This window comes from Erpetoichthys calabaricus, chromosome 9 (genome assembly GCF_900747795.2).
Source record: "Erpetoichthys calabaricus chromosome 9, fErpCal1.3, whole genome shotgun sequence".
NCBI classification, from domain to species: Eukaryota; Metazoa; Chordata; class Cladistia; order Polypteriformes; family Polypteridae; genus Erpetoichthys; species Erpetoichthys calabaricus.
In genome coordinates, this window is record NC_041402.2 from 160,169,385 (window position 1) to 160,195,307 (window position 25,923).

The following is a 25,923-nucleotide window of genomic DNA, read 5'->3' on the forward strand; positions in this document are numbered from 1 at the left end:
GGTTAAGTAATGAGAAGTCAAGCAAAATGACACCTGTTATTGACTAATTGAACAGATCGCAATTTGCAATCTTTCGAGGCAACTGAGACCCCTTCTTCAGACATGTTGTAATCAAGAAGAAGGGGCTTCAGTTCCCTCGAAAGCTTGCATATTGTAATCTATTCAGTTAGTCAATAAAAGGTGTAATCTTCCTTGACTTCTCACTGCATCCATCATGGCTAACACGGTTCAACACCCTACCACTACTGGCTAGGTAAGTAAGTATCAATCAGTGCAAGAGTTTTATCAGCTAGATAAATAAGTATTATTCAAATTGGGAGCTTTTCTAGGTAGGTAGGTGAGTATCAATCAACACAAAAGATTTACCAAGTAGTTAAGTAATAATCAATCAATGCGAGAGTTTTAGTGGGTAGGTAAGTAAGTATCAATCAACATGATAGTTTCAAAGGGTAGGTGAGTATCAATTAATGCGAGAACTTTACTGGGTTGGAAAGTAAATATCAATCAATGCGTGAGTTTTACTGGTTAAGTAAGTAAGTATCAATTAATGAGAGATCTAACATACGTTCTGTATGCTACAGTAGTTCTCGACTGCTTGAAGTGTGTTATTCATGTTGCATTTTGCCTCATGCCTGAGGATATGGAATTATGTAGAGTGAGCTCTGTACAAGTGAATGCATTCGATGTGCATGTATTCAAGTGGACGTCTGTATGGAAAAATCCCATGATACGTGGCTGGCGCTGTCAATGAGTGATAAGCTCACATGTCAATAAGTAGTCAGTAGTAATCACACCACAACAGTAAATTCTAGAAGAAGAAATGATTTTCCCAAAGTAACCACTGCCTGAAATGAGCATATCATGGTGAATAAATGAATGATTTCATTTGTTTTTATTTGATTTCATTTGTTTTTATTTATTTACTTTTATTTGTTTAATGACACACATACAGTATGATATATTTAGTTGTTTGCTTTGTACAGCAGTCATTTTTATTTCAATTTAATAATTTTCACAATGTAATTTACTGCGCTTCAGTGCTAGTGCATAGTGTGATTAGTGGTTTTTCTTAAAAGGTTATGCAAAGGTTATGCACTGCTGCAAGGAAAATTATTTTAAAAAGCAGACAAAGTTTTTAATTAGAACCTTTAAATTATGTGGTTAATGCTAAAACTAAAAGCCAGTGGTTGCTTTGATGAATCTATCGGCACTACCTTCAAAATAGGAGGTCTGTGGCACAGCAGGCAGAGGGAGGTCCATGTCCCCAGCTCTGGGTAATCCTTTGTGATTATCTGACGTCACTGCAATTCATGACTCTAGAATCACACACTCTGTGTGGTGTGGGCATAACTCATTTTGTTGTATTGGCCAGGTATGTAAACACAACCAGAAATAAAGCAATTACTTTAATGAGACTCAGCGCAGCAATTGCCTTTACCAATGATTACTTCAAAAGAAGATTTTGTTAAGCCTGCATAACCTTTTCGCAAATGGCTGCTTTAAGCCCAAAATATCTTAACATCGGTCAAGTGTCTTTGCTAAGTGAGCAACCAGTCATTTTCACAACAGGAATTAGGCATGCTTTGTCTCACAAATAAACTCTAAATGCAATATCATAAGCCCCTCACTGTTTTTTTTATCACCACACAAGGCAACTACAGTTATCATTGACATGCTGACATTGCCCAGCATATAAAACACAGGGGTTATCTCGGCTAAGAATGATGGCTGGCTAGTGGGAGGGAAAATTGATTAGAGGAAACAAGGAGACAAGGACATCAAAAAACAACAGAGGGACCAAAGAGAAAATGAGCAATCATTAGTGTAATAAATACATTTATTGGAATATCCATCATGCTTTGCAGCTCATGCAGAGAAGATTACAGGAACACAGTAAGGAACATTGTAAGGGTATGCATATATAGTATGAATAATAAATACTGTACATTACTTAAGAAAATTATTTGGAGAACAAAGAGACTGTGCTTTGTTTTTGCTTAAAAATTAGGAAAATATGAAAATAGAAATCAGAATGTCCAGCAGCCATAACCAAATTCAGGCCTTCACAAGCAAGCAAATCCTGTAGGCAGCAGTGGCATACTGTGTTGTTCCTGTGTACATGACAGGTTCCAAGTATCCACATACAAGGTACCATACCTGGCAGCAGCAGCAAATGATGAGCAATAACAAAAAAAAACGATTCTCACATATTATACTATACACATGTATACATATACCTGTGCACACATAACAGCAATATATGTGCAATTGTGACCAATCCTGAACTCAGCACTAGGACATCACAGGACGTACTCAAGCATTTAGTCAGTCCATCTCTGGGCACACACACAGGTTTACCTACACTTACACACACTGGGGTCAACTTGAGAGTGTCCAGTGTACCTGCCAGAAAATATCTTGAGGAATGGAACTAGAAGACTCACTGGGTGTGGGATCTAAAATGTCAGCCTTGAGCTTCTGATAATGATTGCATAACATTCTATGAGTTCTGAGAAACTGAAAAGTGTCATGACACACTCAGCTAACAGAGGTGAAAACAAGTAAGCTACAAGTAATCTCATTTTGGATGAGAAGGGTGGAGAGAGTGGCTGCCTTTTATTACTTTTCTCAGAAAGATTTCTTTTATTTGCTGCTTGTTGCAAAATAAAGCATTCAGCTTATTTACTGATTGTGGTACTAATATGGGCACTTTCATGGAGCTTTCTTTCTGTATCTGATGGACATTTGGAAGTTGCCTTCTTTTCATTTTTTGATTAAGGCTATATAAATTGCACCTAAAGTAAAGAAGCCATCTAGGACTGAATGAAGGCTGCATGAACCCAGGTTATACGATTATGTGTAATAGTTATATTTTCCATTATTGTGTTTGATGCAAATAACTATAATGTTTAAGTATAAGCTTAAATCAGTGTCTCTTTCAGATTGCTATTAGCATACCCGAGAAGCTACATTGTTAGACCCATTAACTGTTTTCACATTCTGTTATGTTGCACCCTCATGATAAAATCATCAAACAGCAGTCGATACCCCAGAAATGACAAAGTAAAAACAGTTTTAGTAAATTATTAAAAAATAAAAAGCTGAAATACCCCATTGACACAAATATTCAGACCCTTTATTCAGTGCTCAGTTGAATCCCCTTTGGAAGTCTTCTTGGGTTTGTCACAAAAAGCTTCACAAATATGGACTTTGTGGGGGGAAGAACTGATTAGGTGATTTTCTGATATTTTTCTCTGTAGATCCTCACAAACTCTGTCAGGTTGGGTGGAGACTGTTGATGGACAGCTATGCTCATGTCTCTACAGAGATGCTCAATTAGGTTCAAGTCCAGACTCTGTCTGGTGCACTCAAAGATATGCACAGAATTGTCACTAAGTCACTTCTGTGTTGTCTTAGCTTTGTGCTTATGGTCATTGTCTTATTGGAAGGTTAACCTTTGGCCCAGTCTGAAGCTCAGAGCATACTGGAGCAGGTTTTCATTAAGAATATCTCTGTATTTTGCTCTTTTCAGTAAGTTCCAGTTCATGCTGCTGAAAAAAGAAAAAAAAAAAACAAACCCACAGCATGACATTGCCACCACCATGCTTCACCTATGGAAAGGTATTGTGCAGGTGATGACCTTTGCCTGGTTTCCTTCAGGTGCTGCTGCCAAACAGTTCAATGCTGATTTCAACAGACCTGAGAGTCTTGTTTTACATAGTCTTGAGGGTCTTTTAAATATCCTTTTGTAAACTCTAAGTGGACTATCATGTGTCATCTGGCTACTCTGCCATAAAACCCATATTAGTGGAGTGTTGCAGTGATGGTGTCATGTCAAAACCTTCTCACATCTTAATGCAGATTCTCTGGAGGTCAGCCAGAGAAACCATTAAGTTCTCGGTAACCTCTCTCCTCCCAAGGCCCTTCTTCCCTGATTGATCAGTTTGGTCAGATACAAAGCTCAAGGAAGAGTTATGGCTGTTCCAAATTTATTCCAATTAAGAATTATGGAATCCAATGTGCTCTTGGGAAACTTCAGTGCTGCAGACATTTTTATGTAGCCTTCCCCAGATCCCCAACGTCATGCTTGGGCACAGCCATCAGCAGTGTGTCTGTCTGCGGAGGGAGTATTGACCTTGTCGAGAAGTTTACTTACCTTGGCAGTGACATGTCTCTCGTGACTCTTCCTATGAAGTCAGTAGGCGGATTGAGAGAGCATGGGGGGTCATGAGGTTGCTGGAAAGGGATGTGTGGGGTGCTCCCAAAATCTATGCAAAAGGACAAAGTCTTGGTGCTTCCTGTCTTGCTATATGGTTGTGAGACATGGATGCTATCTAGTGACCTGAGATGAAGACTGGACTCCTTTGGTGCTGTGTCTCTTTGGAGAATCCTTGGGTACTGCTGGTTTAACTTTGTTGCGAATGAGCGGTTGCTAATGGAGTCCCAAATGAGGCACATTACCTGCATTGTGAGGGTGTGTCAGTAATGGCACTATGGCCATGTGACATGATTCCCCGAGGGTGGCTGGACCAGGCCAAGGGGTTGCCCGCATAACACTTGGCTGCAGCAGATAGAGAGTCATTTCTGGAGGCTGGGACTGGACAGCGTGTCTTCCTGGGGGGTTGCCAACCGGAATCCCAAGCTGTTTAGTCATGTGGTGGGTGTGGCAACACACTGTACAATTCCAAACTCCCCAACTTGACTTGACTTGACTTCCCCAGATCTGTGCCTCAACACAATCCTGCCTCTAAGCTCCTCAGACAATTCCTTTGACTTCATGGCTTGGTTTTTGCTCATATACACATTGTAAACTATGGAACCTTCTATAGAGAGGTGTGTACCTTTCCTAATCTAGCCAATCAATCGAATTATCCACAGGTGGACTTCAACGAAGTTGTAGAACTATCTCAACTGTGATCAGTAGAGTAAGATGCACCTCAGCCAATTCACAAAAATTCCTAAAGTCTTGTTGTTGCTTTGTCATTGTGGAGTATTGAGCCCGTTCTTTGTCTAGCTAAGGTACCTTCAAGGCACAGAGGACACTCATGTAAAGTCTTTTGTTGGTGGTAAACTTAGCTGAAGTAAAGGAAAGAAAGTAAAGATGGTTCCAGTCAGCGATAACCTGCCATTGGGTATCATTAGGGTTGAATATGTGTGGTACAGAATGGACAGTGAGACAGGTAACAGGTTAACGGTAACAGGTATATAACTGGTGTAGGAAAATAAAATGAATTTTAACTTACCCACCCAGATAAAGTCATAATAATGTGGGGAAGAGGAGAGATTTAACTTGATTAATCATTCATCGGACTTTAATTTTACTTTTAAAATTTTACTTTATGTTGGTAATTAATTAATTAATTTGGCAAGGCTCTTACTTTATTTAACTTACCTTTCTCTGTTGTATTAGGGGGTCTCTGGGTGTTACACTTCAAGGTAACTATCAAGGTAACTCAAACACAATTGTTTTAAGAAACAGAATAATACAATCTATTGTCAAACACAAGGATTATAGAACTATGATAATTGCATGTACTGTATACATTGGCATATAACACAGGGAACAGACAGACATTACATACACACATATTACATGGAGAGAGTGGATGTTTACTTGCTATTTAGAATTCTAATTTATCTTAGCACAGATAAATAGTTTTACAATATCAAGTCTTTAAAGGTGATGTCTGAGGTTATGCAGAGCTGTTGCTTTGATGTTGCTCCAGGTTCAAATGGAGGATCCTCCTTACATTGCAGTGCACTGTTTCCCTTTACTCAATGATCCTTTGCTTCTGGTATTCTGTGATGCTGCTTTCTCAGCTTGCTTTCTGCTGTTAGGCCCTTTGCAACTTCATATTGAAAAGCATGACTCTTTCTGGCACCAGAGGTTAGATGCTGAAATTCCCTTCATGAAGTTATGGCTACTTCATAGTCTTTCCAGACTACCGGCACACAGATTTGGCTTGACAGATTGGATCTCAGCTTTGCAGTCCACAAAGAGAAGATACTGTTAGTTCCAGCTACCCAAAGAGATAGCAGCTCATCACAATTTCATTTTAGAGGGAAATTTTAGGGAGTGTGAGAGCAGAATGCTCCTATTGAGTATTTCATCAGAGGGCCTCCGAATTCTCCTGAGTGATCAGTGAGTGTATCCCCCTCAGTTAATCAGTTAGTTAATCAGAAAGAATTCTAACCTCTCCTGATTGGTTTAAAGCAGGGTTGTCAGACTGGAGGGCCGCAGTGGCTATAGGTTTTCATTCTAACCCTTTTCCTAATCAGTGACCAGTTTTCACTGCTAATTAACTTCTTTTCCCTTCATTTTAATAGCCTTGTTTATAAGGATTCATCCATCCATCCATCCATCCATCCATTGTCTCCCGCTTATCCAAGGTCGGGTCGCGGGGGCAGCAGCTTGAGCAGAGATGCCCAGACTTCCCTCTCCCCGGCCACTTCTTCTAGCTCTTCCGGGAGAATCCCAAGGCGTTCCCAGGCCAGTCGAGAGACATAGTCCCTCCAGCGTGTCCTGGGTCTTCCCCGGGGCCTCCTCCCGGTTGGACGTGCCTGGAACACCTCACCAGGGAGGCGTCCAGGAGTCATCCTGATCAGATGCCCGAGCCACCTCATCTGACTCCTCTCGATGCGGAGGAGCAGCGGCTCTACTCTGAGCCCCTCCCGGATGACTGAGCTTCTCACCCTATCTTTAAGGGAAAGCCCAGACACCCTGCGGAGGAAACTCATTTCAGCCGCTTGTATTCGCGATCTCGTTCTTTCGGTCACTACCCATAGCTCATGACCATAGGTGAGGGTAGGAACATAGATCGACTGGTAAATTGAGAGCTTCGCCTTGCGGCTCAGCTCCTTTTTCACCACGACAGACCGATGCAACGCCCGCATTACTGCGGATGCCGCACCGATCCGCCTGTCGATCTCACGCTCCATTCTTCCCTCACTCGTGAACAAGACCCCGAGATACTTGAACTCCTCCACTTGGGGCAGGATCTCGCTACCAACCCTGAGAGGGCACTCCACCCTTTTCCGGTTGAGGACCATGGTCTCGGATTTGGAGGTGCTGATTCTGTCCTATAAGGATTCAGTCCTCTGAATTTATTCATTTCCTCATTAAATGGTAGCCAAACAGAAATAAGATGTGAAATGAGCCAACAGATCACCAGCTAAACTGGGAGTTCAAACACCAACCAGTCTCTTCATGAGAAGCTGATTCTTGCTCTTAATTAATCCCATTATTTCATTCCATGGCTTGTTGCTGTTGTCATTCTTCCACAGCAGACATTTCCAAAACTGTTGATTTTTCTAAGAACGCCATGAAAATGTTTTGGTGAACTGAGAGATCAACCATACTGAGACCTTCACCTTTCTTTATTTTCAGATATTGTGTGATGGGCACAGGTGAGCTGGTCATCTGGCGGCTTATTTTATGTCTCATTATTGTTTGGCTGCTAATTAAGGAAAAAGAGACAACTAAGAGGCCTGAGTCAAGTCAATTAAAACTAAGGCAAAAGAAGTTAATTAGCAGCAAAAACTGGTCACTAATGAAGAATATGGCTAGAATGAAACCGTGCAGCCACTGTGGCCCTCCAGGACACCCTTGTTTTAAAGTCACTTCTACTTACAAAATCAGAGTCTCCTCTTAGGTGAGTTCTTCTATCCATCCCAGTTCTCATTCCTTGAATTACAGGTTTTTATTCTTGCTTGAGTCCCTTTCACACCTTCTGGTGCAAGAAGTCTTTAGAAATATGTCAACAGAGCTCATATTTACACCTTTGTTATCAGATGAAGTACAGGCAGATTCTGGTACAAGCTGGAGCTCAGTCATCTAGATTGGAATGTAAGTGGGGGTTTTGTGCAGCAGGATGTGTATTAAATCTGCTGCCGTAATAGTGCCTGCTGTGCTGCTAAAGCCTAACAGAATGGGTAATGCCCACTTTGTCTTACTCTGGTTTCAACATTTCTTTCTTTTCCCCATGAAGAAAGACATCTAAGAGGTTAGTTGGTACATTTTGCATTACATGCATCTGATTACACAATAGAACAGGCCATAAAAGTGAACATCAAGCATATTCATATGTGCTGAAGCACCAAAATAAGTTAACAAACTACTGAACATTGAGAAACCACTGGATTTGGACTGTGTACCTTTAACTTGGAAAAGAATCTTGTTGCAAATAACTTGGCTCTGTAACTCAGAGCTAATTCTGCTATTTTTGTTGCCATAATTCTTCCGTAATTGTTTTAGATTGTTAAATCTGTCAGATTAATTCTGTTGATTGCCTAAGTGTAGTCAGTGACAATTTTTCAGCTACAGACAATACAACCTCATTTGAAAGGGAGCAGGAGATGAGGCCATTTATAGGAAATTTGTACTAATTAGGCCAATGAAGCTCACTGTTTTTAGTTGCTAAGCACTTAAATTATACTTCACTGAAACATGGATTGCAGGTACACATTTGTTAGTGTCTGAATTTCAGCATATGTATGCATTTCTTTGTATATGAATTGCAACTTTTATCTAGTAAATTCAGTTTGTCTTATGCAGGGTTGTAGTAAGTGAGATGCTAAATCGAAACCAGACAAAGATGAGGCACTAGTCTCACAAAGCACCCATCCATGTTTCATTTTAAACTTGTTAGTGTGATGGGGATGGCATGGTGGCAGCTGTTTCAGACCTCCAAGAGAGTATGTTTGAATCTGTCACTGGCAGTATGGAATCTGCTCGTTTTCTGTATGCCTGATTTTCTCTGTGGTTACTTTGCTGTGTTTCATATCTCACAGTCCTGGTGGATAGCTTGATCGATAACTTTCATTTTGGGAAGATGAGTGAATTGAGGATGAGTCCTGGAATCTCATGCATAGTTGTGACCTGCATTATACTCAGTGCTGCAAGGGTAGACTTGGGCTCCCAGCAACTGTGTAACCGATTATGCAGGTCCAGAAAATGGATGGATACTTACGTGAATTAACATTTGATTGTCAGACTAGTTCGTTAAAGAACCAAAGTCACCATTTATAATCTATATAGATCAAATAGAAAAAAATGAATAATGTTATGCAGAGCTGAAGACCACAAGAGGGCAGCAGTGGTACAGCAGTAAACATTGAATAACTACCCATATATGTATATATACAGTACAGTACACCAAATTTATACATAACTGTGTGTTTGTGTGTTTAGAAAGAGAGTAACAGACCAAATAATTGCAAACAATGCTATTTTGTCATCTGAACTGAGTACCTTTGGTTACTAGAAGACTGCAAATATGCTTTTTTATTATCTTGTCCATTTCCAGTCACTACATACTTGATTATTTTGAAGTAATTTATTAGCCGGAGAGTCCATTCATTTCATTAATAGAGAGAAAGCCTTGACATCCAATTGGAAAATAACAAGGTTAAAGACAAAACTAGAAACAGCAAATAAATGGTGCTTTGTGTGACACTGATTTGACAGCAAATATTTAGCTTGACTCCATTTATTTAATAGTTTATTGTTACTGCAGAAACAATTCCTGACAGGCTGCACAGCTTATCTTGCCTACATTTTGCACAATCAGGTAACATCCTATAAAAAATATGTGGGATTGGATTTACTTTGGAGGCTGAGGGACTTGAAGCCGATTTAGCTCAGGGTAACAAGGAGCCATGTTCTCTTACTTACTTCTCCTCCTCAAAGATCTAGAAGCCCTAATAGGTAAAAACTGTCCTCTTAAATATTTCCTTTTTTGGTTCAGCGTGGGTGATAAAATTGACAGCCAGAGGTTCTAGGATAGGTTGCTAGCTCAGCCACTGAAATCCTGTGTGCGTAATGGAGACAATCATGTCACTTGCTTTTGGATTTTAGAGCAAGTGACAAGATCTAGAGAATAAAGGAAATGAGACCAGGAAGGATCAAGATCAGGCCTACCTTAGTCGCCCACTCCTTGCGGATAAAGGATCTAACGCCTGTGTATGTGCATAATAGATACAATAATGTCACCATGTTTTGGATTTTTAAGCAAGTGACAAGATCTAGGGAATGAAGGAACAGAGACCAGGCCTATCTCAGCCAAATGCTCCTTGTGGATAAAGGATCTAAACAGAGACCAGGAAACCTTAAGTTTAGGCCTATATCACCCACTCCTTGTGGATAAAGGATCTAAAACCTGTATGTGAATGGAGACAATCATGTCACCTACTTTTGGATTTTAGAACAAGTGACAAGATCTAGGGAATGAACAAACAGAGAGCAGAAAGCATCAGGTTCAGTTTTATCTGCTCACTTCTTGTAGATAACTCATCTAAAACATGTGTGATGGAGACACAGGGTGGCAGCAGTATTAAGTAGAATAGAATCAGGACATAGAATGTACTGTAGTAGTAATAACAAACCAAGATTCAAACCGGGAGAGTGAGTTTCAAATAAACAATGGGCAAGATGTGAGACCAAAGTGTAAACTGAGAGATACAGGAAGACAGACAATGCCTATAATATTTCACATGGCCTAAGCCAAAACACAAGATGTAATCAAAGTTGAATAACAGAAAGCAATTCCTAGCCTGTAAAATCTTTAACAGTGATGGCTCTAGAGTTTTAAGTTTTGAATTTGTCACAAACTCAGGCAGTAAAGGAGTGAATGATGCATTCTGACGGATGTCTTGCTTAGCAACTGCCTGGCAACCCCGCATTACAAACAGCAAAAAATGGCAGAGATGATAATGAAAACAAAATGACAACTCGGGAAGATGTATGTCAACATTAACATCTTCAAAAATATCCTAAAACAAAAAACAGACCAGATCATTAAATTCCTTGATCCCTAAAACAATAAAATGCTATAGCCTTTGTTTTAGAGGCCAAGAAAAAGGATGTAAAATATAAATGAAAAAAAAAGAAGCCCAGATCATCATGACAATGACAGTAATGAAAACAAACCATTTCACCTGCCTTTGGATTTTAGAGAAAGTTACAAGATGTAGTAAATGAATGGAGACCAGAAAGCATCAAGTTCAGGCCTATCACAGCCACCCACTCCTTGTAGATGAAGTCTAAAGCCTGTGTGTTTAAGGAGACAATCATGTCACCTGCTTTTGGATTTTATAGCAAATGAAAAGATATAGGGAATGAAGGAAGAGAGACCAGAAAGCAGCAAGTTCAGGTGGCTCGCTCCTTCTGAACAAAGGATCTAAAACAAAAAAGATTCCCATCTCACCCAGCAACTCCTAGTTGTAGTCCATCTTTTACAAAAATGGAGAAATGACAAATCTAGGGCAATGTCTACTAGGAAATTGGTAATAAAAATGCTTTGTTTTCATTAATATATGATGATAATTTTTAGGGGATAGGTAGAGAGACCCTGTGGGTAGAAATTGGATGCTCCACTGTTGTAAAAGTAGTCATACAGGATTCTTGGTCAATGTCTGCTTGTACCTTTCAATGATGTTAAATGAGAGTCCATCTACTTTTACTTATTTGGTTGACGCCTTTATCCAAGGAAGCATACAACTTTTATGACACACTTAATTACATTTCTTTTGGTTTTTCCAATGGGAAAACAGGCAGGTCAAGTAATTTGCTTTTGATCACACAGTGTCAGGAGTGGGATTTGAACCCACAACCTCAAGATTTGAAGTCCAAAGCCTTAGCCACTACACCAAACTGTCTGGTACTATCTAGGTTCTAAATATATGCCATTGGACTACATTGATGGGAATAAGCCTCAGAAGCCAAAATATACATGGAGGAAGGAAAAACTGTACAGGAATAAAGGGGCCAAAAAAAGAAGAAAGAAAAAAACCCCAGACGTTTAGCAGCACAAGAGAGAAGTTGCACAGGACCACCTAGGACAGGAGAAACTGCCCAGTCTGCAGGATGTCATCATGGGTTCTTAGAAGTAAAATACTAAAGGGAAAAAAATGCAATTAGAACCCAGATGAGCACTGCAGGGGTCTTTGTTTCTTTCTTCTGGTGAATTTGGCCTTCTTGGTTCACTTGGGGATTGTTTCATCTGAACTTTCAGTGTATTGCTCAGCAGTTTCTCTAATGTAAAGGAGAATAAAATACTCATGAACGTTTAACAGATTTTTGAAGAACATTTTTTCCTTTCTTGCAAACTGACTGTATAATTGGTGTTACTGTATTTGATGTTTAATGTAAATTGTCTTGTGTTGCAATTGTGTGTGGTTGTGTGCACTGCAGTATGAAGTTTTTGAAATAGTTAAAGTATTGTAGGTTGTTCTGCATTTATGACGTGTATAGTAGGAAGACATTGGTCCTTTGCATTTCTATAATATTTATTTTTCTTTTTGCTTCCACTCTGGGGATCTGTAGATTATAATCATGGTGAATCAGAATAGATAAAGAGACTGAGAGTGTGACACACTGTGATGCCCACACTATGACGCCAACTGAATTGAGTTTGCTTGCTCACAAAGTCATTTACAAACATGGAAAACTGAAAATAATACATAGGCTAAATATGTAGGTGTTTACATGATTGTACATTTCGTCATTGTTTGTTGTTGTTTTCAATGAATATGAGCAGAAAATACATGTTTAAAAATGAAAGGTTGAATTGAAAAAATTGAATTTTGTGATTATTATTAGTATAATGTCTATTTTGGAGCCTGCTTAATCCAGTTCATATTCACGGGGACCAGAATCTATTCCAGCATCACCAAATACAAAATATTATAACAACACTGACAACCTGCATCAGCCTTGGGATGGCATCAGTGATGAGGCATCAACAGTATGAGCTGGCATTCCATGATTCAAAGGAGCAGCTCCAGAGTGTGCCGCACGGGAGACTTTAAAAGTGGCAAGTCTGTCATAGATGTGCAATTTCCCACTATTGCAACAACAGCAAGCCATCCTTCTAAGGATCCATTGGCACTTTTTGTCTGCAAACACTTGCAGTACAGTATCACATGACACAAGTACATTGTGAACACCTTAAAATGACAACAATAGTAATATAAAATCGATGAAGTAATTAGTGCCATTGACTAATGGATTTAGTGTCCAAGAACTGAGTGTCTTTGTGGAGTTTTCAATGTGTTATTACCCCTCTGCATGTCCTAGTTTTCTTCTGACATTCCCAAAGACGTATACATTTGGCCCTGTGTGAATATTGGTGTGCCTTGCCTGAGGTAGTTTCCTGCTTTGTACCCAATGTTGCCAGGATTGTCTCAGTTATGTGGTCTTGAGAATATATTTATGTATGTATTATTATTATTACTATCCAACATTTCTTATTTGGATTAAGCTAATAATTAATGCATATTCTTCCTTAGTTGCACCTGCATACATATAGTGCCTGTAAAAAGTATTCACCCCTTTTGGAGTTTTCACATTTTATTTTTAAACAATAGTGAATCACTGTGGATTGAGTTTGGCTTTTTTTTGACACCAATGAATATAAAAAGACTCTTGACAAAGTCAAAACCAATCTCTACAAAGTGGTCTAAATTTATTACAAATATAAAACACAGAATAATTAATCGCATAATTATTCACCCCCTTTAATATGACACATCTAAATCATCACTGGGGCAGCCAACTGGTTTTAGCAGGCCCAGAATTACTTCAGTGGAGATCACCTGTCTGGGGTTTCAGTTGATTGTGCCTTATCTGGATGGTCCAACTTGTAATTAGTCAATATGGATGCCTAACCTACACAATGACAACAGAACACTCCAAGAAACTCTGTAAATAGGTAATTGAGAAGCATATGTGAGGTAATGGAGACAAGAAAATATCCAAGTCACAGAATATCCCTTGGAGTCTAGTTAAATTGATCATTAAGAAATGGAAAGAGTATGGCACAACTCTGAATCTGCCTAGAGCAGGCCATCCAGGAAAACCGAGAGATCACACAAGAAGAAGACTAGTGATGGAGGCCACCAAGAAACCTATGAGAACTCTAAAGGAGTTACAAACTAAAGCGGGTAAGACTGGAGAGACAGTGCAAACAACAACTGTTCCTCATGTGTTTCACTAGTCACAACTTAATGAGAGTGAGGCAAAGAGAAAGCCACTGTTAAAATGCACACATGATATCTTGACAGAAGGCACATAGGAGATTCAGAAGTAGCTGAAAGGAGGTTCTATGGTTTGCCAAGACAGTAATTGAGCTTTATGGCCATCAGACTAAACACCATGTTTGTCATAAACCAAACCCAGCCCATTATCAAAAACACACCGTCCTCACCAAGCATAATGTTGTAAGTTATGCTTCTCTGCAGTAGGCCCTGGAAAGCTTGTGAAGTTAAAGGGAAAAATGAATGCATGCAGCAAATACAGGAACATCCTGGGGGAAACCCTGGTGATAGTCTGCAAGAAATCTGCACCTATGGGAGAAGATTTGTTTTCCAGCAAGACAACAACCTTAAGCATACAACAATGTCAATATCCAGGAGGGGTCCAGTCAAATATGATATCTCAATCTGATTGAGAATTTGTGGTTGGACTTGAAAAAGGCTGTTCACTCACGATCAACTGGCCACCATGTAATCTGACAGAGGCTGAGCAGTCTTGAAAACAAGAATGAGGGAAAATTGTGTCCTGCTTCACAATATGTTCATACAATTTACAGTGATGTGGCTCCAGTCTTTAAAAAAGGGAGATACAATGGAACCTGGCATTTACAGGCCAAAAAATCTTACTTCTATGCCATGCAAAATAATAAAAACTTTAATAAGAAATAAATTGGAAAAGTATCCAATAAATTAGAAAATTATCCATATCATACAACATATCAGCCAGCATGGCTTTATGAGAGGAAGATCCTGCAATATCAGTAATTTAGATTTTTTTGAACAGGCAACTACAGTAACTGACAAAAACAAAGCATACAACATAATTTACTTATAATTTTAAAGAGCCTTTAATACGGTCCCACACAAAAAATTCTTTCTAAAAGTAGAAGATATTCGCATGAGAGGTAGCCTACAAAACTGGATCTGAAGTTGGTTAACTGGCAGTAAACAAGGAGTACAGAAAAAGGAAGTCATTAGTGTAGTCCCTTATGGGTCTGTCTTGGGACAATTACTTTTTCTGATTTATATTATTTATATAGATTCAGGTATAGTTAGTAAACTTGTGAAATTTGCAGATGACACTAAAACTAAGAAGGCAGCCAAAACAATTCAAGAAGACTTGGACAAGCTTCAGAACTGGGAGAACACTTGGAAAATGAATTTTAATGTAGAAAAGTGCAAAGTGCTACTCGTAGGCAAAAGGAACATCAGTTATGTATGCAAGATGGGAGACACTGTCCCAAAGTAAGCAGCCTCTCAAAGGTATTTAGGGGTTTATGTGGACACAACATTGTCATCATCTAAGAAATATGCAGAAGCAATCTAAAAGGTAAATAAGATTATCACACACACATGCATGGCAGGCAGTCTACGGGTTTAACTGAGGGCAAGACGCAGAGTCAGGGGTTGATGAACTGCACTAATGCCTTTTCTCCCTTTTCCACAGACCAGCAGAAGGGAAGCCCAACTAGAACTTCACCCACTTCCGTTGCCAAGTCACGCCCTCCTACATACCTTACTTCTGGCTAAGAACCCGCCTCTTCCTGCCTTGCACCTATAAGATCCGAGCACTCCACTCTCCAAACCAATCACTGTTTGGCTCAGTCCATTGTGATTACTCACTATTGCTTGATTTCTTTTTGCTGCTTTACCCACAATACAGTAAATGGGGTGGACTCCTTAAACCTTTCTGCTTTGTTTGTTATCTTTTACAGATGCTAGGTGATATTGTTAAAACTATTGAATATACTGTAAATCAAGGGGCATAATTCTCAAACTATATAATGCACTGGAACATTATGTGTTCTGATCACCACACTACAAGAAAAGCATGATGCGCAGAGGAGAGCAATCAAGTGCATCCCAGGGCCTAAGGGCATGTCATACTCTGGTAGACTCTAAGAATTAAAACTGCTCATTCTCAAGCAGAGTAGACTGTGTGAGGACCTTATTCTCAGAATCTGCAGAATTCACAAAGGCAATGGAGAATTAGCTTCAGCAGAATTCTTACAACTTGACAGTAGATCTCCTACTTGAGAAAACCAGTGGAAATTGAGGGAAAGTGCATTTAGAACTGCAGCCAGAAAACACTTCTTTACGCAAAGGGTTGTGGGAATCTGGAGCAAACTACAGAGGCATGTAGTTGAAGCACAAATCTTGACAATCTTTAAGAAGTGCCTGGATGATATACTGGGACAGCTTAGCTATGAGCTAAACAAACAAGCTTGATGGACTGAATGGTCTCCGCTCGATTGTGAAATTTCTTACGTTCTTATGTACAACGCTGATAGAGACCTGTACACATAGATTGAAGGCTGTTATGGCAGACAAAGTTATATCTACTAAATACTGCATTGAGTACTTATGCAATCAATTATTTTATGTTTTACATCTGTAATGTGTTCTCATAATCACAAGTAATTATATCAGCATATCAAAGACTCAAGACAAAGTTATTTCTTCACAATCGTGGCAAATATTAATTTGCCACATAAAATTGTGTAAAAAATTGTTTAAAATACCTCACCTGTTCTTGCAGATTACAATGGGAATAAAGGGTACAGAAAAAGCCTTCGAACTTACCAAACATTTAAACAGCAAAGGCTGTACCGCACAGAGCTGAATAACAACTTGCTTATGTTTTTAAGTGCTATTAAATTTAAAAGAAAACTTTGTTAAGGTCTTATTACAAAAATTAAGTGACTAAGAAACAAATCCTAGGTAGTATTTAAACTAGTTAGCAATGAATCTATGATTATATTTACATCATGTGTTATCTCTTTCTCTATTTACCAGTCTTATCTTATACAGTGTCATTCATATCCATCTATACATCTTTGATAAGAGACAGATTTCAGATTTCAAGCTGTAACACTGTTGCATGTTCTTTCTGAATACAGACTAATTCTAGGTGGGTTCCAATAAAATGTGTGAAACGCCTACACAGTTGTAGTTTTGATGCACTGGAAAGCACATTTCCTGCAGTTACGATATATTGTCTAGAAACATTGAAAAATATATTAATGAAAGAATAACATCCACAAAAATTTACAGACAAAATGTGTCCATGCACGTCAACACAAGCATCCAGTCTTTTTGCATTGGCGGACTCATTAGTATTAAAACAGATGTCCTTAGTGAGCAACAGAAATTTGTCTTATTCTCCATTCTTTTTGTCACTGGAATGCTACATTATTTAACTTTGAATATTATATTATCAGCAAAGTTTTTTTCAGTTTTCAACTTATAATTTCCCTGTCGCACTGCTTTTTATAGTCAGCATAGCTGACACCAGCCGACTCTGTGACTGACACTTAGGGGACATTGACAGCAGTTGGCTGGCAAGAGGGTGGAAATTTGATTGCAGAAGCTGTTTAGAAAGAAGCATCGTTTGACAATCGCTGTCACAACAGAAAGGAAAAAAAGGTCACCCCGTGTGATTCTTTGCAATTCTAATTTTATTTCAAAGAATTATGGATGCAGACACTATTTTGCTTCTGCTTTTAAAAGCTAAACCATAAAATAACCTCCCCATTGTCTTACACAAGTAATTCCATCATTGCTGTTGTTACGGCTACTTCAGCTAGTAACTTCCTGTTAAGCGGGATCAATTAGAAAAGGGAAAAACTAACTTGTACCCAGGTTTGTATTGCTTAAAGAAATCAAAAGAAGTCTTCAAGTGATCATTTTTTTAGATTTTCACTTGATCCTCATGAGCTGTATGTATGTAAATATTTGGTCTTCTGATTTTATGCTGCTGCAGCCTTACAAATGATATCTGTTATGTAAAGTGACACAAAAATCCACTGGAAAGCACTGTCAGCTGTCTAGATCAACAGATGGTCGACAGTTTGGGCACTTACATTGTAGAACAACATAAAAACATGTTTTATTCCAAGTATAAACAGAATGTTTTTATATTTCATTGCATCTATCTTAGTTCACATTTGTCCCTTTCAGGGCTGAGGCAGCAGGCAGAAAGCTACATGTTACCGAGAATAAGAGTCTGTCTGTTACAGATTTATTATTTTCCACATATTTATAAGAATTCCATTCATAACTAAATATTTCTTGAATATCTATATATTAAGCTAAGCCAAAAAAGGACATAAAATGTAACAATGGTATGCATTCTGCCCTTGCTTAACTGTTTTGAGAGTTAGGGTATTTTTAATTATTATTTAATCCATTAAAGATAGAACATTTTTGTTTATTAAATACCTTCTAACATATTAAAAAATAACTGATTATTGAATGTCATTATATGTGTTAGTAGAGTACATTAAAACATAATTTTTATTGTCATTTTACAACATCATGAAGAAGGAGCACAAATAAGTTTGTGGTGGCTTAATAGTTTTAATAGATACAGATTTCAACTTAAGGGATGTAAAACTTACATCGACTGATTTCCTATTGTTAGTTGTTGGTTTGGGAGTATCTGTGGTGTGGCAAGCGGCTGGGGGTGGCACCCAGCTGGGATGCCCGTAAGAACCGGAGGAGGGATTACGCCTCCTCCAGACCACGAGGGGGCGACTGCCCTGGTGGCTTTGGGGACCATGGGAACAGAGCTTAGAAGCTCAACCCTATAGGGGCCCGTGGTCACCGCCAGGGGCCACCCCAATGCCTGAGGAGCCCTGGCTACACCAGGAAGTGCTGGTACACCCAGAGTGCTTCCGGTGCGCAGCCGGTACTTCCGCCACACTTGGGAGTGCCGGTGGGAGATTATCGGGAGGCACCTGGAGCACATCCAGGTGGGGATAAAAGGGGCCGCCTCCTTCCATTCGATGGCTTGAGTTGGGAGGAAGAGTGACGGAGCTTGGGAGGAGAGGAGAGGAGAGGAGAGGAGAGGAGAGGAGAGGAGAGGAGAGGAGTGGAGGCGGCCTGAAGGAAGAGAGGCATTGGAAGGGCCAGGACTTTGGGGAAGTTCTGGGGTTGTGTGTTGCACTTTATTATTGTAAATATGAGCGGTGTAAATAAACGTGTGTTGGGTGACGAACTATCAGTGTCCACCTGTCTGTGTCCGGGCCATATTCCAAAATGGCTAATTGTAGTTCATATATCTTAAACAAGAAGTACACGATGCAGAGTTTAAATCAGTGTTGAAGAATCAAACTAAGATTGTTGGTTGCAACAATGTTGGCTTGATGTCATTGTGGTAAATTATAGCATCAGTGAAATATCAAATCATTTTAATGTACAGATAATGCAGCTGCAACGTTGATTTTGGAGTAATGTATGTATTGAGGATGTGTTTATTTACCTAATGTAAAATGGCGCACAGAGCCGTGGCTATGAAAATCATTTCCACTTTCATTCATTTCTAGATGAATTAAGGAGACTTTCTATTTTCTTTGCTTGCGTTTATTACTTATGTGATTATGAAAGATCATTTACCTTACCTGGTATGACAACAGGCCGCAAGAGAAGTGAGCTGTTGTGGCATTTGGGATGTTCATGCAAGTCACTGATATGTCAATAAGTTTTCACCTACATGAGGCAACTCTGCTGGCATTTTAATTATCAGTATTGGGGGATTTGTTTTGTAATTAGAAGTGGCTATCAAATGTTTCAAAAAAAGGGAATTACACAAAGTTATATAAGTTGTAATACAGTCTCCCAAGGTAAATTTAAAACAGTAAATTAATCAATAATCAAGATTGCACAAAATATTTCACAGCTTGACAATACACAAAATTTTGAAGAGTCTGCATTTTTTTAAATGGGAGTTTTTGAAATTTGAAAATAATTGCACAGAAAATCACATTTGATATATCTCAGTGAAAATCTCAACAACATTTCCTTGAAAAATATTTGTACCACATGTCAGCTAAATTGGTCATCTGGGAGATGAAACACACAGACAGGCAGACAGACTGGTAGGTATGACCACCACTGTAGGTAGTTTTCTTTTTTTTTTTTTTGGAACCCACCTATCACCTCTTGTTTCTGGAGCTATAGATAGATAGTTAAGGCTCTGTGTAAGTATATAAATATGTAGATAAATATGTAGCTAACACTCTATTTACGGATTACCTGTAACATATTTATTAGTCACTTACTATTATTATTATGTAATAAGACCTCAAAGAAATACTTCACCCAAAAATTGTTTTTTATATGTCACTTACTATACTGTACGAACTTTGTAGTTTATGCAAAATCAACAGAAAGACATTCATGACATAACAGAAGTCAATGGTGACCAGTGCTGTACGACGGCAAATGATGTCCTTTGAAAAAAGGGGGAAAAAAAAGTCATATTACTCGCAAAATTCACATATCTGCTATCTAGTTACATGGTCAAAACATTTAAAACATATTCTTTTTTGCTAAAATGGTCATAATGTATACTTTCACAAAATTCAGTATGTATCACAAACAGGAAACTAGTACTAAATTAAGCCTCACAAGAAGGACTATTTGAATTGAAGACCAGCTTCCCTCCCTCATTCATTGGTCAAGAGTCTTGTCTTCAATTCAAACTGTCAATCAAAAATGCAGTGTGGAATACTTGTGAAGTTGATTGTTCACAAAATAATTGATCAGTCAATTGATCCCATTCAATTCAATATTTAGTAGATGAACCTTTGGTAGCCATGACAGCCTTCACTCTGTGTGCACAGGTCTCTTTCAGCTTTGCACATCTGGGTCCTCATGTATAAATGGAGTGTACACACAAAAAAGTTGTGTACACCCGTTTCCATGCTCACATTGTGATGTATAAAAACTGAACTTGGCATAAAGCCACGCACATTTTTACGCCAGCTCAATCAATGGCATACACAAGTTTTCCGTTTGGTTTTGAAAACTGGTGGCACCCAGCATCAATGCAGTGCTACTGTTCCTGTGTGGTTTCCCTTTCTTTTTTAGATTCACATCCCTGACATGGCTTTATCAAATACACTGAAATTACCGGCATATTGTTTATTAGTTTTATTATTAGTTTAACACTAGAATTACCAGAGCCTATGAGAAAACTTGTAAATCCGGCCCACCTTAAATCCGTTCACACCTCTCCATCAGCGTCTTTTGTCCTGTAAATGTGCCAATTAAGACAAGCAGCAAGCAGCCTGCTATTCCATCCCCCCACCATCACAGAACGTTCACAAAGTTCTCCCAGCTCATGCCTTGATTGATTATCTGGGAATGAAGTGCTGGAGTTTTAGAGTGGAAATAATAGATCATTATTTGGAACACATGCATTTCATGTCTGTTCCGTTTCTACAGTACTCTGTATAAACACATTGTTAATACAGAAACTTTTTCATGTTTTAGTAATAAATGTTACAAAATGTAGGCATAAACTATAGAATGTGTGAAGCCTGAAGTCCAAAAATCAAATAAACATTTTTACAAAAGGTTCAAGGATGATACAATATCTTCCGTGGCGTAGTGGTAAGATTTGCTGACTTGTAATCGAGAGTCTGCAGTTCGATCCTGACTGCCTTCTATATTTGCCATTTTCAGTAGTGAGCTGCTGTTATTGTTAATATTATACAGTACACACATACATTTGGTTTGTGTCTGTAACAGCCACTGTACATTAATAGGACTTGTGAAAGTTACTGTTTTTTTTTTTTATTCTCTCAGGCACGACTACGATGCATACTACCCCAGACTCAGGGACCTGACGCTGCTACTTTTTATCTGAAACTGGGAATAACTGTAGATTTGAGTGGTGTTTTGAGGCAATGGAACTGGACATTCTCTGATCTTGATGGATAAAAGACACAGGTATATATGATATTTGGAATAACTCATTTTATGACCTGTATAATACATTTCGAAAAACATCGTGGCACGGATGCAACATTATTCATATTATTCATATTCATTCGCATAACATCTTGTGGTAGTAATCAATGATTTGTTTTTTTTTCCCCCCGATCTTGCCAGTCTCCATGTTGCTGTATGGTGATGTTTCTTTTGTACTCCAGGACATGCAGAGGAAAGAATAGTACAGAGGTCAGTTCAGCGCCATATGCAATCATCAGATTCAAATGTTAACAGTTTACACACACCCAAGAACCGTCCTTCCTACATTTACGACATGTGTACCTGTTGCAATGCACACACTTCTCTCTGTGCTGTGGTTTCTATTACACACCTGAAAGAAAGAGACAATATATGTGACATTTTGAAGAAATCATTTTATGACCTGAATAACTTTTACAAGTCGTATAAATGTTCAGCGGCTGTTACAGACACAAACCAAATGTATGTGTGTACTGTATAATATTAACAATAAGAGCAGCACACTACTGAAAACGGCAAATATAGGAGTCAGTCGGGATCAAACCGGGGACTCTTGATTACAAGGCAGCAAATCTTACCGCTACACCACACAATCTGTTGCATCATCCTTGAACCTTTTGTGAAAGTGTTTATTTGATCTTTGGACTTCAGGCTTCACACATTCTATAGTTTATGCCTACATTTTGTAACATTAATTACTAAAATATGACAAAGTTTCTGTTTTAACAATGTGTTTACACAGATTACTGTAGAAACGAAACACACATGAAATTCATGTGTTGCAAATAACGATCTATTATTTCCACTCTAAAACTCCAGTACTTCACTCCCAGATAATCAATCAAGGCATTAGCTGGTAGAACTTTGTGCATGTTCTTCGACAGTGGGGAGATGGAATAGCAGGCTCCTTGCTGCTTGTCTAAATCGGCACATTTACAGGACAAAAGAGGCTGACGGAGTGGTGTGAATGGATTTAAGGTGGGCCGGATTTACGAGTTTTCTCGTAGGCTCTGGTAATTCTAGTGTTAAGGCATCTGATTGTTAACAACCTGTAACGATAAAACCATGCACGGAATGGCCAAACTATTCCAAATACCATCGCTGCTTTAGCGTTGCTACTGTCGGTGCACCACTCAGAGTATTTAACCCATGAGTGTGGAATCACAGCTCTACAGCAGGTGATCAGAAAAAGGATTATCAGGATACAGCATCATGCACACGCACACATAGAGTACATAGAACAACACATAGAACACAAAACATTTAATGTGCTACTTTAGTTACAATGGTATTTGAGAAACTAGTAAATTAAACAATTTTAAGATGAAGTTTATGATGTTCTACTTTAATGACAAAATAAACTGTGTGATTAAAGTGGAAATTGCGAGATTAAAGTTGACATTTTGGCCTCTTTTTCCAATGTGTCCCTATTTTTTCCTTTTCTCTGTACCTAAATATGACACTCAGAAGGTGGGCTACAACTCGCCTTTTTACAGTGAATTTGATATCCGACAGCTTCTTTTTTATTTCGGGCACTGTGTGACTTTCTGAACTTGAACTCTATGTCACTTGATCAACTTCTTTTGGTTGTTTATACCACTGCTTAAACCACCAAATAGTATGTTTTTCATTGCCTCCACTTGGTTTTCGCTGAAATTCTTCTTTTTTTCCCGTGCTTTTCCCATTGCCTTTCTCACAGAACGTTGAACTTAAGGTACTATTTATATTGATTTGCATATTCGAAGAGGCATAAGTCAGGGAGGAGTTGGGGAGTGGCCGGCAGGCGTCTGCACGAGTGATACTCAACAGAAAAGTGGATTTGTTATTGTAAATAGCTCAGAGCTTTTAAATTCTAACATAATCCTATGCAACAGAACAGCATTTAAAAGTGATAAGTGCCTTTGACCAAAGAGCTTTGATTAGTGAGAAAAGCACAATTTAAATGTAAAGAATTATTATTAATGATTTAAGTCAAAAGGCCTATAAAATGCTAAATATTTAATAGCTCAAATGTTGATAGAATAGAAATCTACGTTTTGTACTTAATACTAGTATGTAAAATTTGGTTGACATAACTAAAAGCATACTCAAGTTATAGTGTTTGCATACACATACACAAACACACACACACCCACACACACACACAAACATAATTCCAAAAATGGTAAACCAAGATTCTTCAAAATCTTGAAATGGAATTTTTGGATGATTTTCCCACAAGAAAGTAAATCGGACTCAGGGAGGCCTAAAATACTGAGATTCATCAAAATCTTGAGGTCGAATTTTTGGACGAATAATTCATATATGAGAAAGTAAAAGCAACTGAATGAAGCAACTGAATAAAAAAAATAAAATAAAGTAAAATAAAAGCCAATTGAATTGAATGCATTGATTGGAAGCTGATATGTTGTTGTGAACGTGTGAAGTAACCACCTGTTATCCTTTGCACAAGGAGAGACTGTTTGAGATAACTTTAACCTAATCTAAAGTCAAAACCAAATATCTGTCCTCTTGATTGGCATTACCAAAGCAATAATCAAAGAATTGTTGTAAGGAAATAATAGCAAAGAGTTAGGAACCACGGAGACTAAAGCACTTGGAGTGCACACACACACGCACACGAAACATCGTTTTTAGAGATATCTTCAAAGTCGGATAATGAAGTGTCTGATATGTTGTTTTTTTTATCGATGCATGATGTCAGTTACAACATTCCCAGATTAATACTCTGCAGTAACTGAAACTGCATTCTAATAATGGTGATGCCTGTAAAAAACAAAACAGTGACAAAATTGCATAATTATTTTTATTAATATCTGAATAATAATAATAATAATAAGTAGGTGTAAAATATTAGGTAACATTTCAGAAAACCCAAACAAAAAGAAACTTAAAACTAGCACACAGAAATTTTTAAAGTATACAGAATCATAACACTTCCTGTAAATAAATTGCTTTTGACCAACAGTTTCATCCAAATGAGCTTTTTACAAGCTAATTGCTCTCATTTTATATTTTTACAATTTAATTTGAGTGTAATTTACAATGTAACTTAATGATACATTAATTTACTTTAATCACTTTAGCGATTATTCATATTATCAAGGGAATAAAATAAAGTGTTATTAAGAATATGAACATTTTGATTTGTATTACACACAATTAAACACCCCAGTCTACAAACGTAAAAACACAAAAAGAGTGGATGCATATTAGTTAAACATGTTTGTTGTTCACATTCAGATGCTCTCTGCGGTTGGACTTTGGGAATATTCTCCTGCCCACAGCACATTTATGTTTACAAAGCTGCACAGAAATGGCCTAAAACTAACAATGTTAAAGTCCCAGTGTGGCTGAGTCACAGTCCAGATCCCAATTCAATTTGGAATTTGTGCCTGGATTTGAAAAAGATTGTTCATCCACGATCAGTTTTGCAGAGATGAATGGAGAAAAATTGTCTAGATGTGCAAAGCTGACAGATCTGTGCACATAGCATCAGCGCTGTCATGGCTGCCAAGGGTGTGTCTACTAAATACCAACATGAAGGGGGTGAATATTTACTGTATGGGATCAATTATTTCATTTTTTATATTTGTAATTCATTTCGATCACTTTCCAGAAATTTTTTTTCACTTTAACATTAAAAAGTGATTTTCTGTTGCTCAGTGTCAAAAAAGCCAAATGAATCCATTGTGATTAAATGCTATATAACAATAAAATGTGAAAAAACGTTTTTGTTGGCACTGTGCCAGTGTGCATGTAGAGACTCCATAGCTGACTCAGCTATTTTTTGTTCACTACATGCCTAATTTATTTTGAAACTTTGCTCACATAAGTCTGAAAATGCTCTCCATGAAACTGGTTCAAAACAAAAGATAAAGTTATGTCGAACATATCTCTCATATTTGTGGATTTTTTTTTTCTTTGCTTGAGACATGTTTTTTTTATTTTCTATCTTTTCTTTTGTTGTTATTCTGCTGTTTGTGATGTTGCTTGTAATTGATGTCATCAAAGTGGCCATCACTCACACCTGTAACTGTATATGCCAACTAAATAAATATGAGGTGAAAGAATTGTTTGTTGCAGGAAAAAAATATATCATAACTTTTTTCTTTTGTTTCTGTTTTTATTGTC